Source organism: Stegastes partitus, unplaced genomic scaffold (assembly GCF_000690725.1).
Source record: "Stegastes partitus isolate 25-593 unplaced genomic scaffold, Stegastes_partitus-1.0.2 Scaffold236, whole genome shotgun sequence".
NCBI classification, from domain to species: Eukaryota; Metazoa; Chordata; class Actinopteri; family Pomacentridae; genus Stegastes; species Stegastes partitus.
Genome location: NW_007577967.1, coordinates 423,041 through 438,597, shown reverse-complemented (window position 1 = coordinate 438,597; position 15,557 = coordinate 423,041).

Sequence of the window (15,557 nt, the reverse complement as noted above, 5' to 3'; positions counted from 1 at the left end):
TGAAACAGACAGTAATTAAAAGAGTATGCATGGGTAGAAAAATGAAGAGTTCCTATCAGTAGATTAAAATTAAGATAAATTAAAGAAACTGACAACAAAATGAAGCTCCTATACAGCCAAACTGCATTCTAATTTGTATTCTGAGAGAAACCACATTTTATTTTGAAATTAACACGTTCTATCTGACGTTGTAGGATTCCAGTTTGAAAGAGCAACAAAGTCTCCATAAGACTTTCGCCCAGGACAATGGAGTTCATGTCTGAGTGTGACCATTATTCTAAGACATAAGTTTCATTTTCAGTTGCTTTCTGATTTTTCTTTAGGCACCAACATAACGTGGTCAGATTGAGGTAAATGTCACAACTACTTGTGAGAAACTTGGTTAAGCTTAGACACCAAAGCTACTTTATAAACAACACCATGGTTTGGGTTTAAATACAATCCTTTCACACCATATTTAAAACCCTTTCCTCTGATTTTGTGGCGACAGGGTTGAGGACAGAATGTATCTGATGAACTGAAAGTACCTTTACTTCAGCAACTCTTTTCATTCCACACTTCCAAAGTCTATAACAAGGATAGTTCCAAGATAGCAATCAACCAACTGGCTGTGACGGTGGAACCAGATCACATTGGACCTCAGAGGTGCCGAAGTGACACCGTGCCTCATTCACAGCTTGGCTGGCAGGGAAATGATCTGCTGATAGATTGTCAGCGAGGTTGTTCCTACGGTCCTGCAGCCCCAGTGTTGGGCTTCACCGCGCCCGTCTTCATCTCCGGCTAAAATCACGCTTGGCACTTGTTCAGTCCAATTATCATCCAGCGCTGGTCGTCAGCAGCGGTGCACCGCTGTGTCCCTTCTCCTCTGGCTCGGCATCCTTTTTCTCACCTGCAGTCTCCAGCTACTTTGCTCTGACCGCTCTCAGGGGGGCCTGCCTCACTTTTGCCTGTCCGCGAATCGGTGCTAATTATGCAAATAGTCAAACCTCATGAGTCATTGCTTCCCCAGCATGGTGGAAATGAGCGCGAGCCCCTGGTCTTTCATTATACGGACACCTGCCAAGCTGGCTTCAATTTAATTAGGGGGAAATATCCAATGCTGAGCTGACTGGCATGATAAGGGCCGTTCACAAAGGGGCTCGTAGCTCTGATGAAGGGACTGCAAGGCGGGCCAAAAAAGCTCATTAAAGAGAGACAGGAGACAGTCGGTGATAGTGAAAGGGCAGGAGTCATACAGTCAGTGGAGAATTTAACTGCTGTTGAGGAATTTGCAAGAATATTAGAGGAAAATCTTTTTCCATTTACCCGTCGTTCAGCTGAGAAGATCAGACTAACTGTTATTTATGATCAGAACAATAAAGATTTGATGCCCTTTGGGGTAACCTCGTATTCTGATCTTCCTTTTTTTTTTTTTTACTTCTACCATGCTATGGATTACCTCCAAGCTTAGTATGGATTCCAGTTTTCCTCATAAAGCTACCAGACTGGAACAGTGGTACAGTGAGGAAACCAATTTAATATATCGTTGGATGGAATGTGTAGGATTGTGTCGCTTTGTGAAATACATGCCTTTTATGAAAGCAATCAACCAGCTTTACACCATAGACCAGGGGTTGCCATGAAAAACTAAACATAAGAGGCAACACTGGCTCCTCTTTGTGCTGTTTTCTTCTGTTTTTTAGATGTATATGTTCTCCATAGATGGACACTGTTTGCTCTACTGATTGGCTACCATTGCTTTACACAACCACAGGCTTCCACTTCGGAGTACCTTGCGAAAGGGCACCTCCCTAGCAGCTGTTAAAGTTTTTTTTTTCCTGTCATTAACTGTCTTTACTTTTTCTCAGCTTGTCAGAGGATTTCAGGTTGTTTCTGAACATGAACCTAAGCTGCTGCTGTCACTGCAGTGTTCCCATAGAGTCACAGTGAGTGCCAAAGCCAAAGGGTTTAAAATGCCAGAGTGGCAAACAGCTATTTATCTTGTGCAGTTTGTATTAAGTCAGTCAGGCAACACATCCCCGCTGTCTGTTCTGCTTTGTTTCGCTCCTGAAAGGGCATCTGGTGATTAGATCTTCTGCAATCTGTTGCTTGTGTGCCGTCTCCTCGTGTCACCGGGCGCTGACCTTTCAGAGTCATTTTGTTTCTGTTTGCGCTCAGTTGTTCTCTCACACAAGTAAGCACAACTTATATCAGAGCGACAATGTGTTTTGATATTTACTGACAATTTCAGTGCAACAGCTTACACGGCAGAGCAAGTAGGACAGACAGGCAATACCTTCAGCTGTTTTTCATTTTAATAAACCAGGACCGACATGTTCGATAGCATCTTCAAATTAATGCACCTCACAATGAAAGCAAAAAGACAGTGAGAAGACCTCTGACCTGTGTGATATTTTTGTGTCTTCAAACTGCACAATGAGAGCAGGAGCCTCTGTTCCTCTGGCTTTTGTACTTCACTGCACTGAGAGTTTCATTCATCAGTCTTTCTGAAAAAGTGGCACCACAGTGTCAGTAATATATACAGGATGTCATCGTAATAGTTTCTGCTGTGTTCATAATATCCGCCCACAGTCTCTTTAATGTCCTTTTTCCATAGTTTTGGCTGTTATTTCTGCTGTCTAAAGGCGTCACTTTCTCCCTTTGTCGGCATCATTTGTGCAGTGCAGAGGTCTTTATGGGTCCATAATGTTCGGCCTTGTTTCAAAACACATTCAGGGAAAACCAGAAGCCTGATGTGCAGAAATGCATTCTCAAAGATAAGACTTTAAATTGCACCCATTTCAGATGTTAACAGCCCATTGAATGGCCTGCTGTGATCATTTCTATACTTACATATAGGCCAGCAGAGACTCTCCATCCTATAGTCGGCTCAATAGGCCACAACTACTGGGTTAGGTTTACAAAACGTTATAGTTTGGGTTACAATACACCCTGAGGCTGGGGTTAGAGTCATCGCATGTCACAAGGCTCCATTATTCGTGTTTAATTGACAACTCCACTGGACATGCCCTTCACATGATGACAACCTTTATGGGTTTACTTTCTGCTCATCAGTGATCAGACTGGATGGTAACATGAGTACTGAGCTGATAAGAAGGTGGAGAAGGTCCATACTGGCCCATATGCATGGAATGATATACTCTGATAGTGGTAGCAAGCAGAGTCAGACCCAGTGTCAATAGATCTAAGAACAATTAGACACCATCTGAAATGGAATCAGCCCAACAAACCCCCCAATGCACCAAAACCAACAGCTATCAGTCAATACTTTGTCAATTAATAAGTATTCCTGTTTGAAAAGTGCAGTCAGAATTTAACATCAGAAAACTGACTGCTAACTCATTTACACTAATAGCAAAATGTTTTTCTAGAAAAGCACATAAAGACATATTTATAGAAATAAAGTGACTATTTATAAAACTATTTTGTCAACCAGCATCTACAATAAAACATTTTGTTGTCAGTGGGGCAATGATATGGGGGCAGTAGTAAATACATTGCTATTTATTTATGTATGTATGTTTTGTTTTTGTTTTTTTAAATGAAATCCAAAAAGTAATTGACATTTTACAGAATTAACAAGAACTCATAATCATGTCATACTCATACAGAACTCTATGAATATGACATGAACATGTGCTGCTGTTGATTTCTGGCAGTAACACACCAACATCTTCAACTGGATTACTTCACCTCCATTTCCATCAAAAGTGGAAGCAATGTCTGGAAACTTTCCAAGGAACTGAAGGTTCCCTTAGTCTTTTCTTATCTGCTTTTCTACTGCAGTCTAAAGCTCTGAGGACATTTGGTAAATTAGTCTACCAGCTGATATATTGGACTTTCTCATCTACCAGAGGACTTCTTCTGTGGATCCACGTTGTTGAGTCAAACCGTTAATCAAATATGAATTTGTTTGCAGTTATACATTATTCAAACTGTTTAGTTCCTGGGGAAAGAAGAGTTTAATTTGGACTTGTTTTAGGACCGGCTTTATCAGTTTAGGAGCTCTACAAGTTAGGCACAGTGTGCACTCAGGACTCAGGACTTCTCATTTTCTTTCTTGCCCTGAAGCAAGAAGAGCCAAACCTCATGTCGCATGAATTAGAGGAAAAATAAGAGTAGGACAAACACATACCCCCCCTTCTACTGCCAATGTGTCTCCACTACTTCAGGGGAAAGAAAAATCATTTAATAATACAGTCACTCACCTGTGGCTCTGCCCTGTCACCTGCACTCCAAATGCTCCCATGAATCCATTATAGGCCAAATGTTCATTTTGGCTCACTTCCATGTGCATTATACATTCTTTGAGGGGAAGACCAAGACCAGCGCGAACTGAATTTCACATTTCAAACACAACATCTGCAGGTGTTGGTCACTCTGGGACTCTGCTCAGGCTTCTGAGTGACATGTTTTGCTCGCACATCTCCTCTCCTGCTAATGCTGCCAGTGGTTCCTGTGAAGAACGGTGTTACCGTGCCAGTCCCTGAGATGAAACGAGAGATAAAGAACCTCCCTCTCTCAGCATCCCATCTCTTTCCCCCTTAACGGTTATTTGTATCTCTGTTACATGTAGGACAAGACAGGACGTTGCCCAGGGGAGCTGATGAGGTTTGATAGACTACTATTGTTTAATAATGCATGATGATGCTTACTTATGCAGTTTCAGGCAACTGCAGTGGATGGTGCACATCCTGAGCTACCTGTGGGTAAGTGACCTTGCAGAGTGAAAATGCTCATGTGGTTTCTTGTTGAAGATATAAGAGGACTCATATGTTCCCCATAAAACGCTACGATGACTTGATAGCCGGTGATATATTGCGGCGGTTTCTGTTCCTCTGCTCGGACCTTGACACCTAAACTTTGCCAGATTTATCAAAGGTGTCAAGTGTTTATGAAATCATTTGTTCAAGGTCAGTAGTAGTCTTTGTTCTGTCCTTATCGTCAGGATGACAATCTTTGGAAGTGACGCGGTATTTTGTGAAAAGACTACTTTCCACTCAGCTGCAGGTCATGCATGGTTATCTGGCTGAACCACCACCCAAATGAACATGACTACCAAACAGCCCTTGAGATTATGTTGCCTCAACAGGAGCAGGTCAATGAACGAATAACGTTTTCCTCAGAAGCTGTTGGTTGTAACTATTGGCTGTATTGGTCGTAAATGGTTCCATGTGGATGAATCCAGTGACTTTGGGGATCCCTTAACTTTCCATCAGTATCACCATGACAACTAACTATACTTGTCTAATGTCTTGTCAACATGGATTATCATGATATTTAGTAAAGACATCTCAAACCCTATCTTCCTCTACAGCTGACCCACATTATTATTTAGGCTTTGAAAGAAACATATTTTTTCCCAAAAAGGTAAACCTCTGAAGTAGTGGGAAAAGCTTTTGGTTTAAAGGGACTACTAAATCCTTGTCAGGAGGATGGAGGCATAATTTAGCGGCGGACCTTTTACCAAGGAATAGACTGCACATCTTGTTTAGGACAAATATTTTAAGGCTGATATTTTGCTTTCGCTCATCTTTAGCTCTTGGCTTTCTGTTTGGTTGGGTTTCGGCACCAACATTACTTGGTTAGGTTTAGAAAAATAGCTGGTTTGAATTAACCCTTTCCCAACATGTTTGAAACTTCTCTAACACATGTTTGGTTGTCTGAAAAGGATCGACAGTAAAGCAACAAAATAAATGACAAATAAATGTTGATTTATAAACTACTTTTGGTGCATTTCCCTCACAACAACAACAAAGATGTGTTTTAGTCGTATGTGAATGTATTGTTTTGGGGGAAGACAGGGCTGTCCCCCTTTAGGATGAATTATAATAAGTATGGTGGCTTTTAAATGAGCACTGACTTTAGCTTTTGATCAAACACCTCTGAATTGATGACATTACCAACAACTGTGCTTTGTGTTTAGAGCTAATTAGCAAATATGAGCATGTTAGCATGTTAGCATTCCCACTTTAAATGCTGACTCAGCACCACAAACCTTAAGCACCGTCTCTTCAGTTATTGAGTTTTACTTCTTCTTTTTGGGAATACTTTGGACTGTATATAGTGGGTAATACTCATTGAATCTGAGCAATATACATACATATACTGTGTACATTTTTTAGCTTTCTGGTATTTGTTCCACATTGTAGGAAGCTGGTGAACAGAGCTGCTTTTCTCTCTGTGTCCCAAACCATTTTTTTCTTCTAAATTTCTGTCAACGTTAACATGATTTTGATTGTTTTAGTTTTTAGCCGTGCAGTGTTTCGTGTAGTTCAACATTTTCCTCCGGTTCTTCAGACTATTTCCACTTGTTTCCTGACCAAATCCTGTTATTTGCCCAGACTGTATTAGAAAGAATGTGCCGTTGCCCACACAGCCCATTATCCAACCCAATGACATGCACTTGTGAGTATTAGACACCTCTGTGGTACGAAAGAGAGCAAGTTAAATAAACAAAGTGCATTCCAATTATCAGGGGCCTTTTAAATCTCTCCAGTTTTAATTTTATATGCTTTTATGCTTTGTTTTGTTCTGCCTGGAGGCTCTGAGCACAGTGCAGATGCATCACACTGGGATTTCTGATTATCTTCTCCTCCCCGCATGCCATCTTTTTTAGACAGATGGCAGCCCGAAGAATCTGCTGCTAAAGGATGAAGAATCACATTAGCGGGGATAACCAGATTCACAAACACTCGCATGAATATGACTAATGAAGGTCCAATATTGCGGTTTTAAGTTTCAGGGGGACACTTTTTCCAGCGAAGATTTTCAAGAAAAATCAGCAAAGCGGGTTAGTGGAGGTTAAACACGCTGCATGCACCAGATGGTCACTACGTGCACAGTTTGTGTTCCATATTCAGACTTTGCCCACGGTGAAACTCCGTCTGAAACCTCCATCTGAATGAAAATGCTGAACATGTATATGCAGGGCGTTAAGAAGGAAAAAAAAAAAAGCAGAAATTCAGCAGCTGACGTTCCAAAAATCGGAGAAACTGTAAAGTCTGCTGCAATTCTCACTCCAATGTCACCGAGACGACCCCCTGTTCATTTATCACACGTAGTAAAAGGTTTAATTGTTATTCTGATGGAATGGCATCACAGCTTCCACGGAGCTCATTATCACCTGCACATCATTCAAGCTTTCCACCCTTTTTACCTCAAGTTCCTGAAACAGTGATTAATCCGCCCCACTGCAGCACAATCAGTATAATCTGCATTAAATGGGCTCATCATCAGCCACCAGTCGGCGTTTGTTTCCAGCGGCAGCAGCAGCTATTTCCAACCTCTTCCGCACAGGAAGAGAAGTTTAGATGAGTTTTAATACAGAGCCGGTAAATGGGCTTGTATTCCTCTGGGTGTTTGATTGTTTCAACCCTGCAGGGAGTGACCTTGTTACTCCCAGTTTCTCATCAAGAACTTTGAAGAAGCACCTCAGTTTATCCACCACAGCTGAATTACATCCCTGCTGTCATTTTTGTTGACTTTTACACGCTCTGTTTTGTTTACTTCTCCCTCTTATGTAATCCCACTTTTATATTGTCAGAGGATTATATATTTGAACCTCCTTGCCGCCGCTGTTGTGATCTTGGAATTGAAGCTTGTTCTGTCGCCTGGTTGTACATTAAACACTCCGGATAAGGTCGTTTGAAGAATTTACTTTGATGCTCTTTTCTCAATCAAGCCACGTGTGAGCGGGATGCTACGGCTGTTAGCATGTCACCTCCGATGTAATCTGTCTCATCAGAGCGTAGCGCGGGTCATGTTTTTTTTCCGAGCATGTCAGGGCGAGCATTCCATCTCGGTTTCACTTCAGAGTTTAATCTTCAGGTGCGCGCCGAGGGACCTGTCTCACACCTACTTGTTCGCCCCCAAACCGCCCAGCAGGGGACCACCCTCTGCCACCCCAAATTAACCAGCAGCAGGTTAGATCACAGGTCACACATGAGAGGATGTGACGGCTGCTTGCTGTACGAAAAGGTTAATGTCATGCTTGTAAGGTGATTAAAATTCATGAGGGAGGCGAACGGGGAGGAAGGGGTACGTTGGGGAGTGGGGTGTATATGTAGGGGGGTCAGATAGTGTTTTACTCAGCTGCTTGTCCTCAGGTGCTCTTCCTGTACTGAACAGCAACAACATACAGCAAACCGGAGAGCCCATTCGAATAAAGCAGCAGAGATCGGCAGAAAGCAATGTTGTGCTCGTAAGCAGGGCTGGCAGGTGAAACATGTCGACGCTGAATGGGAGGTGAAGGGGTCGTGTTTAGCACGGCAGCATGCTGGAGGCAGAAAGTCACCCATGTGAGTAATCAGGAGACCTTTCATGCTGCTCAGTGGAGCTCACCTGGAAAATGGGCCTACTTTGGCACTTTGAGGAAAATTACATTCCTCTCGCTGTGCAGTCAGTCCTGCAGCAGGCTTAATGACTATTTGATTTCACATGTACCGGCAGTGGACACAATAATAACAGCATGTAATATAGCCCAGAACAGCAGCCCAGCAATATAACGTGCATTACCATTATGAAGTCTGCTTTATTTAATACTGCCGTTCGGTTCAGAAAGGTGAGGATTCAGCTGAGGCCTGGATGCTGGTGTGTTGAATAGCATTAAATAGAACAAGGTTATTCTCTTCTGTTGTGTAGAAATCAGGAAGTTAAAAGAAAATAAGTGTGAATGAGCTGAACATTTTAGCCTTTAGAAAACTATTTCTTTCAGGACTTTTGTTTGGTTGTGCGTGGAGCTGCTCTCATGGCCAGCCTACGTACATGTGAAAACACACAGCGTATATTTAACAAAAGCCATTGTAGTGATTTGCTTTTAGATCCAATAATTTGATAAAAATTAGACAAATAGAATTTTCTATCAATGAAAACTGTCCTATAGTCCAAATCCCTTCATTGAGCTTTTCATCAGTATGTGCATAACCAATAATAAAAATAAATTTAAAAAAAAAAGCAGCGGCGCACATTCGGCCTATTTCCTATAACCACTTGGTTCCATGTCTACACACTCAGAATGACAGACAAGCCCAGTTATTTGACCCCAGGAGGTGCTGCGGGGCAGCAGTGTTAACCAGTCAGCTGCTCAGCCATCCTCATTTAGTGCTTTAAATGTATGTATATGCAGCAAGAAAGGTCATGGAGTGATGTGGATGCAAAGCAGCACGCATAAACTATTCATGTCCGTCTTCAAGTGGGCAAATGCAACGATCAATAATATATTATTCGAAAACTTGTGTGGCACTAAAGGCTTTTTTTTCTTCAAGGTAACGCCACATCCTTTCACTAATCAGACCCCAGCATCAAACATGTCAAGTACGCGACTGCTTCTTGCTCCTTATTCACAGTGTGAGTATGTAGTTTACATGTAACAGTAGATGAAAGATGAGAACATGAACTTATAGGTCAGTAAAACCCTGTAAATGCTGGTTAGTCATACTTGATTATACTGTCAGATTTCAATAAAGACATCAACGAACTTTAAAAGTGTCTGGCTTGTGACATTCACTTTGCAGCAGCTTAAACTTTGAGAACTGGTTTCTGAACCCCTGCCAGACTCTTCTAACTTACTTCTTAAAAGCACGCTGATGAAACACCTCCGCCAGCCTGCACTTCATACGAGCATTGTTTCAAGTGGATCGGGGGAGCCTCAGAGGGCCGTGTTCCTCTCCCCTTCCTTCCCTTTATCAGATTTTCCTCAGGTAGCACAAGCTGACCTGTGGCTGAACCTTTCCACCAATCAATAAGCATAAATCCCTCCGCTGGCTTCGCGCTCTGTCCCATCTTCAGCAGCGCTAAGTTCATCCCTTGCAAGTCAAATCTCATTAATTTCCCGGGACGGTCCTTGAATCCAACGTGTCCTCTTTAAGGATGCCTCTGTTGTCTTCGCCCTGGGAGCTAAACCATTTGAAAACCTCAATCCCAGGTTCTGTCAGTTTAGAAAAAGGGCCTTGGGTAGGCGGCGTGATTTGAAGGTGTGATCCCAGGACTGGTGGTAAGAAGTCATTAGTCTTATCCTCGGTGTAGTTCATTAGCAGCAGAGCTTGTCAAGGTTAAAGCAGTGAATATGCTCGTGCCCTTTCTCTTAATTAACTTGTCACATATATTAGTAAATCTATAGGAGTAGTTACTTTTCTGTGAGACCCAGGATTAGTGCCGCAGTAGTCAATCAGCAAGCGGGCTGTTCGTCTGTATTTGTGCATGTGGCTCGTGTTTGGACACGCTTGTGACATCTAAATGACTTATTGCTGCAGACCTATGTTTATAGATACACATATTTTACTTTTGCACCTTCACATTTAATTAAACCAGCTTTAGTTGATTCCAAATCGTTGCATTAAAATAAAATTCTTCCTCCCTTGAATTTAAAGCTTCTCCCAGAGGCAAAATAGAAATGAAACTATGCACAAAATGCCAAACTAGCTGAGTGTCTGTGCATCAGTTGACACTACAGTTTACTGATGTTTCATAAATGAATAGCATGCAGGCTACAGGGGAAGCCGGCTGGTCGACTGCCTACAGAGCAGCCTCTAGTCTCCACTGCTGTGTGACCAAAGATTAGTTTGAAATGAGTGAAATTAAAAGGTTGTAATGTTGAAACCAAGTGATTTTATCTGCATTGTTGCATTTTAGGGGCTGCAAGGTGGAGCAGTTGGTAGCACTGTTGCCTCGCAGCAAGGTTGCCGGTTCGCGTCCCGGTGGGGGCACCGGAATCTTTCTACGTGGAGTTTGCATGTTCTCCCCGTGCAGCGTGGGTTCTCTCCGGGTTCTCCGGCTTCCTCCCACACAGTCCAGAAACATGCTGAGGTTAATTGGTGATTCTAAATTGTCCGTAGGTGTGAATGTGAGTGTGCTTGGTTGTCTGTCTCTAAGTGTAGCCCTGTGATAGACTGGTTACCTGTCCAGGTGAACCTGCCTTCACCCTGAGTCAGCTGGAATAGACTCCAGCCCCCCATGACCCTAGTGAGGATTAAGCGGTGTATAGATGATGGGTGGATGGATGTTGCATTTTAGAATTAAGTCTTGCAGCTGATCAGGTTGATTTAAGCATTTGAGGCAAAAATCTGGATTGATTACTTTTAGCTGTGTCGCTCTAAAATGACTCAATCAAAAAGGAATTTGAGGGGGAATATCCTCAAGACCGGAAAAGGATTAAGGAGGATCTGAGAGTTAATGGAGCAACTGAAGTCCTTGCAAGTCATTTGGCCTGAACTCTGGTCAGTCAGTCAGTAAATCAGCCAGTTTTTGTGTCCACTCTGTTCCCAAGCAGCTCTAAATCAATGTGTCGCAAATGAGTTGGTATCGGATCTAACACTGACCCTATTAAGCCGATTAGGAATTGCCCATGATGCCACCGATCCATATTTAATAGCTTATTTTTCATTGTCATTGTACTATATGATTCAGTTGCATTACATCACAGAAGCCCACTGATGCTGCTTGTAGCTCCACAGCAACCCCTCACATCTCACATGCAAATGATTCCAACTGGATTTCAAGTTCCTAGCAGTGTCACCACATATCCAGACTGAAAGATCTGATCAGTGTTATGGTTAAAGCACATTCACACTCCTTCGCCAAGAAGATTCCAGCTAATCCATCACACCCCCCGAGGTGAAAATGTTATCTGTGGACACGAAATCTGGAATAATCTAAAGAACAGATCAACCTAAAGATGGAACCAAACTTCTAAACACACACACACGGGTCCCAGTGGACGACCACCTTTGATTTAGATTCTCTAAGGCATTTCCTCTATTACCTCCTTCACAACAGATTATCCACTTTTATCTCCACCACTTTGTTGATGCCATCATTTGTAGATTTGTAGATTTTGCTGTATTTTAAGTATAAGGGAAAAACTACCATTGCAGCCTGAAGATGCTGCGAAAGGTTAGGATTATTCTTGAGGTATGTATTTTACTTTGGGTGCAGCTTGTGCTTGCAAAGGGCTGGGGTCAGATTTAGTACACTGTCAGTAAAAAACAAAGAGTTGCATCTCTCAATCCTAACGTTACACATGCATCAAGGAAAAACCCATCAGAGCAGAAGAGACAGAAGCTTCAGTGAACCAGATTGCAACACAACATGGAGAATAAAATGAAAGTCTGATGGCGATGGCACCCGCTCGTCAGCAACATAAATACATAAACCTGCACGATTTAACATGAGCGCATGCAACACGGCAGGTGACAGCCAACACTCTGGAGCCTTTGCTGCAATCACAGCAGAGAGCTGGACAGACTGACAGAGTATAAAAAATCGCAATGTGATTCAGCCTGGTGTATCGAATGTTGAGCCATGGGACTGGCTGCCTCTGTCAGAAAGAGTTTATGATGGCTTTCTTCAGCTGTCATTTTGACAAAATGCCACGCGCACATCACCTGTGGGCAGCATGAAGGTGAGCCGCGTTGGCATTTATTTTTGTGCCTGTGTGTAGCCGAGTGTGCGGCACAGAGGATGTGTGTTAGACTGAGGGGAAGGAGACAGAGAGGACTGGAAAGAGGATCAAACATAGAAGCGAGCAGAAAGATGGAAAAAAGCAGCTCTTATCTACCAGACTTTGAGCCTCTTCCAGACTCAGAGTCTTTTACTTGGGTCCATGCATTCTTATGAGCGAAACAGTCACTGAATCGAGCAATGGAATAAACAGCCGGAAGTTCTTCAGCGCTTTAGGCAACTTTCTTATTTCACTTTTTGCATTGCAACTTCTGCTAGCATTTGCAAGCCTTTTCTTAATAGTTCTGATTGTTAAATTAGCCTTAACTGCTATTCCTTAAAGGTGTTAACACGGCTCTGAAATGTGAAGACACCGTGTGTCACAGAGGATTTCATCTCCACATCCAAATGTTTTTTCCCCCCTTTCTCCATCCTCTGACCGGATGAGAGTTAGTGGTTCTGACAGGGTTATTGCTTCCCCTGTTGCCCTGCTGTCTGCATCTCTTGATATGTAGAGACAGGGCCAAAGTGAGACAAGCTCCCAACTCCAGAACCCCCCCAGCTCCCTTCAATACTTACGACTATCTTACAGTCTCTCTCTCGCTCTCTTTTTTTTTTTTTATGTCTCACCCGCTTTTTCCATCACATCCCACCTAATCTGCCTCGCATGTCAAACACTGTAGACATTTACATCATAGACTCGGGAGAAGAGCTTTGGAGTTTATGTGTGCACGGGAAGATGCAAGAGACACACTGGTGGGAAGTACACTGAGATTTAGTGTTCTTGTATGTTGGTATAGAACTGTGTGCTACATTGGAGGAGTCATAAACCGTAATTTATAGGCTTTGTCTGCCATTTTGACTGAAAAAGTAAATCATTAAAGTAAATCATTGTGCATTTAGGGGGCTGAACTTTTATTTATTCATTTATTTTTTTGCATATGATTGGAATTAGAGCCCAAGGAATCTATCAGTCAATCAATATAATTATCAGATATTGGCCTATCACAGATACATCAGTGTATGTTGTCCTATTTGTGCCAATATAGAAACATAGTGCATAGAAAGATGCGTGCAGTAACTTAAAAATGCTGTTGACACAGTTCATCATGGAGTGGCTCTGACTTAATCGCTCACAATACTCTCAGCAGCATCCGCAGCACATGGAGCAGAGAACCAGTGGTGCGGAGTCAAACGGTGACTTCACAGTAAGTTTCTAGTTTGTGAAATGTGTTGCTGAAAGGTTAATACACAATGGCCTGATCATTTTCTCTTTTCGATAGAACTCTAACATATTGTATGTACCGTAAATACCTGACTTTAAGCAGCTACTTTTTTTCACACGCTTTGAACACTGCGGCTTAAACAATGATACGACTAATGAATGGTTTTTTACGATTTTTACGAATTTGCCTCGAGACGAAAGTGACATTGAGAGTGACCACGAAGGAGAGACTGAGGAAGTGTGTGATGAAGTAATTCTGAGGCTGTTCAATGCCGACACTGAAGAAGACGACTTTAGTGGTTTGAGTGCAGGAGGAAGATGAAGATAGCGATCAATGACTTTTCATGGTAGGCGACTGTATTTTTTATTTTTTTAACCAGCCGTGTTACAGGAACTGTTCGTAAAAAAGCCTTTACGGTATTTGTGTATGTGACCGGTGCGTATTTAATTAAAACTTTAAAAAAATCTTTCTGTGTAAACATCTCATGTCACAAAGTGGACACCTGTAGCTTATATTCAGGTGGTGCTCAATAGTCCAGAAATTACGGTATGTACCTAAAAATTGGGATGAACATCTAGTTAAAATAAGGTCATGGTTTGGTTGGGTGTTGGACATGTGGTGGTCATGGTCAGGTGTAGTTAAGTCAGTGCAACATGCTCTTAAGTGACTTAAGTTTATCATACGTGTTTCTGTGTTTTTCTATGTACACAGCCATTTCTGTTGGTGATAGAACGCAGTGGTTTGGAATACAGCTTTCACTCCTTCCACATACAAATACACAGATAGCTGATCCCTCCTCTTTATTTGTTTCTCTTCGTTATCGATGTACAAGCACTCGCACGCACACATTTTCAGGCGTGAGCAGCCGTCCAGCATTGTCTCAAAAGTTTGGTCCATCTTCCCTCCGCCTCCCTCCATCCTTCCTTTTCATCTCCTCCTCTCCAGCTTTCTAATGAGTAAGTATCAACAATCCCCACTGACTCGCTGTTCTTTGATCTCACATGAGCTCTCTAAAGCCTCGCACACTGCTGCTGGTGGATTTGGTAGTCATTTTTTTTCCCCCCTTTCTTTTCCTTCTGCTGGAACGGTCTCATCAGAACAACAGTAAACACTCCTGTTGATTCAGCTGGCTGACAGATACAGGTCCTTTCACACTCCGAGTGTTGTCTGCACGTTACATCTACACTACTGGTTGTTTTAAAAGTCGGTGGAACGGTTTGGTTCCCTCTATAAAACCCATCGAGCGGTGCGTTCGCTGCCAGGGTTAGAGGGTTGGTTCACCCTGGGACCACACATGTTTCCAATGTTCGTTCTCATGGCATTTTAACCCTGAGTGGAGGAATTTATTTTTTCATTTTCAAACATTCAGATGTCAGTCCAAACCAGACGTCTGTTATGTGATATCGCATATATCTTTATGGGTTGTAATTTTCTTCCAGTCACTCATCTTGTCTCAGTCTCACTTAGCTGCAGGATCTTTTGCGGGTCTTGTGAGCGACATGTGAGTCCGAGGGTCTGCCAAAGGTCTGCAGCATATCTGTGCACGATGGGATGAGGTTTAAATAACAGACGATCAGACTGAACGACACTCAGAAGTTGTCTTCGCGAACATTTGATCACTTGTGCAAATGCGTCGGTCTTTATCTCGATTCTTCAGGGACGATTATCCAACTCCCCACATTCTGCTTCTGCACTTTATGTGATGCTCTGCGAAATAAAACTTGATAAGTATGAAAATCTTGGGAATCATGTGATATGGTTTTGACATTCAACAGATCTCAACTCGACTGAACTTGGGTTTTGGAGCAACATGTTCGACAGCATTTTCCACCTCTATGATCCAAACACCAAGTAAAGAAACATCTACTGGAAAAATGGTCTTCTTTCTAATAG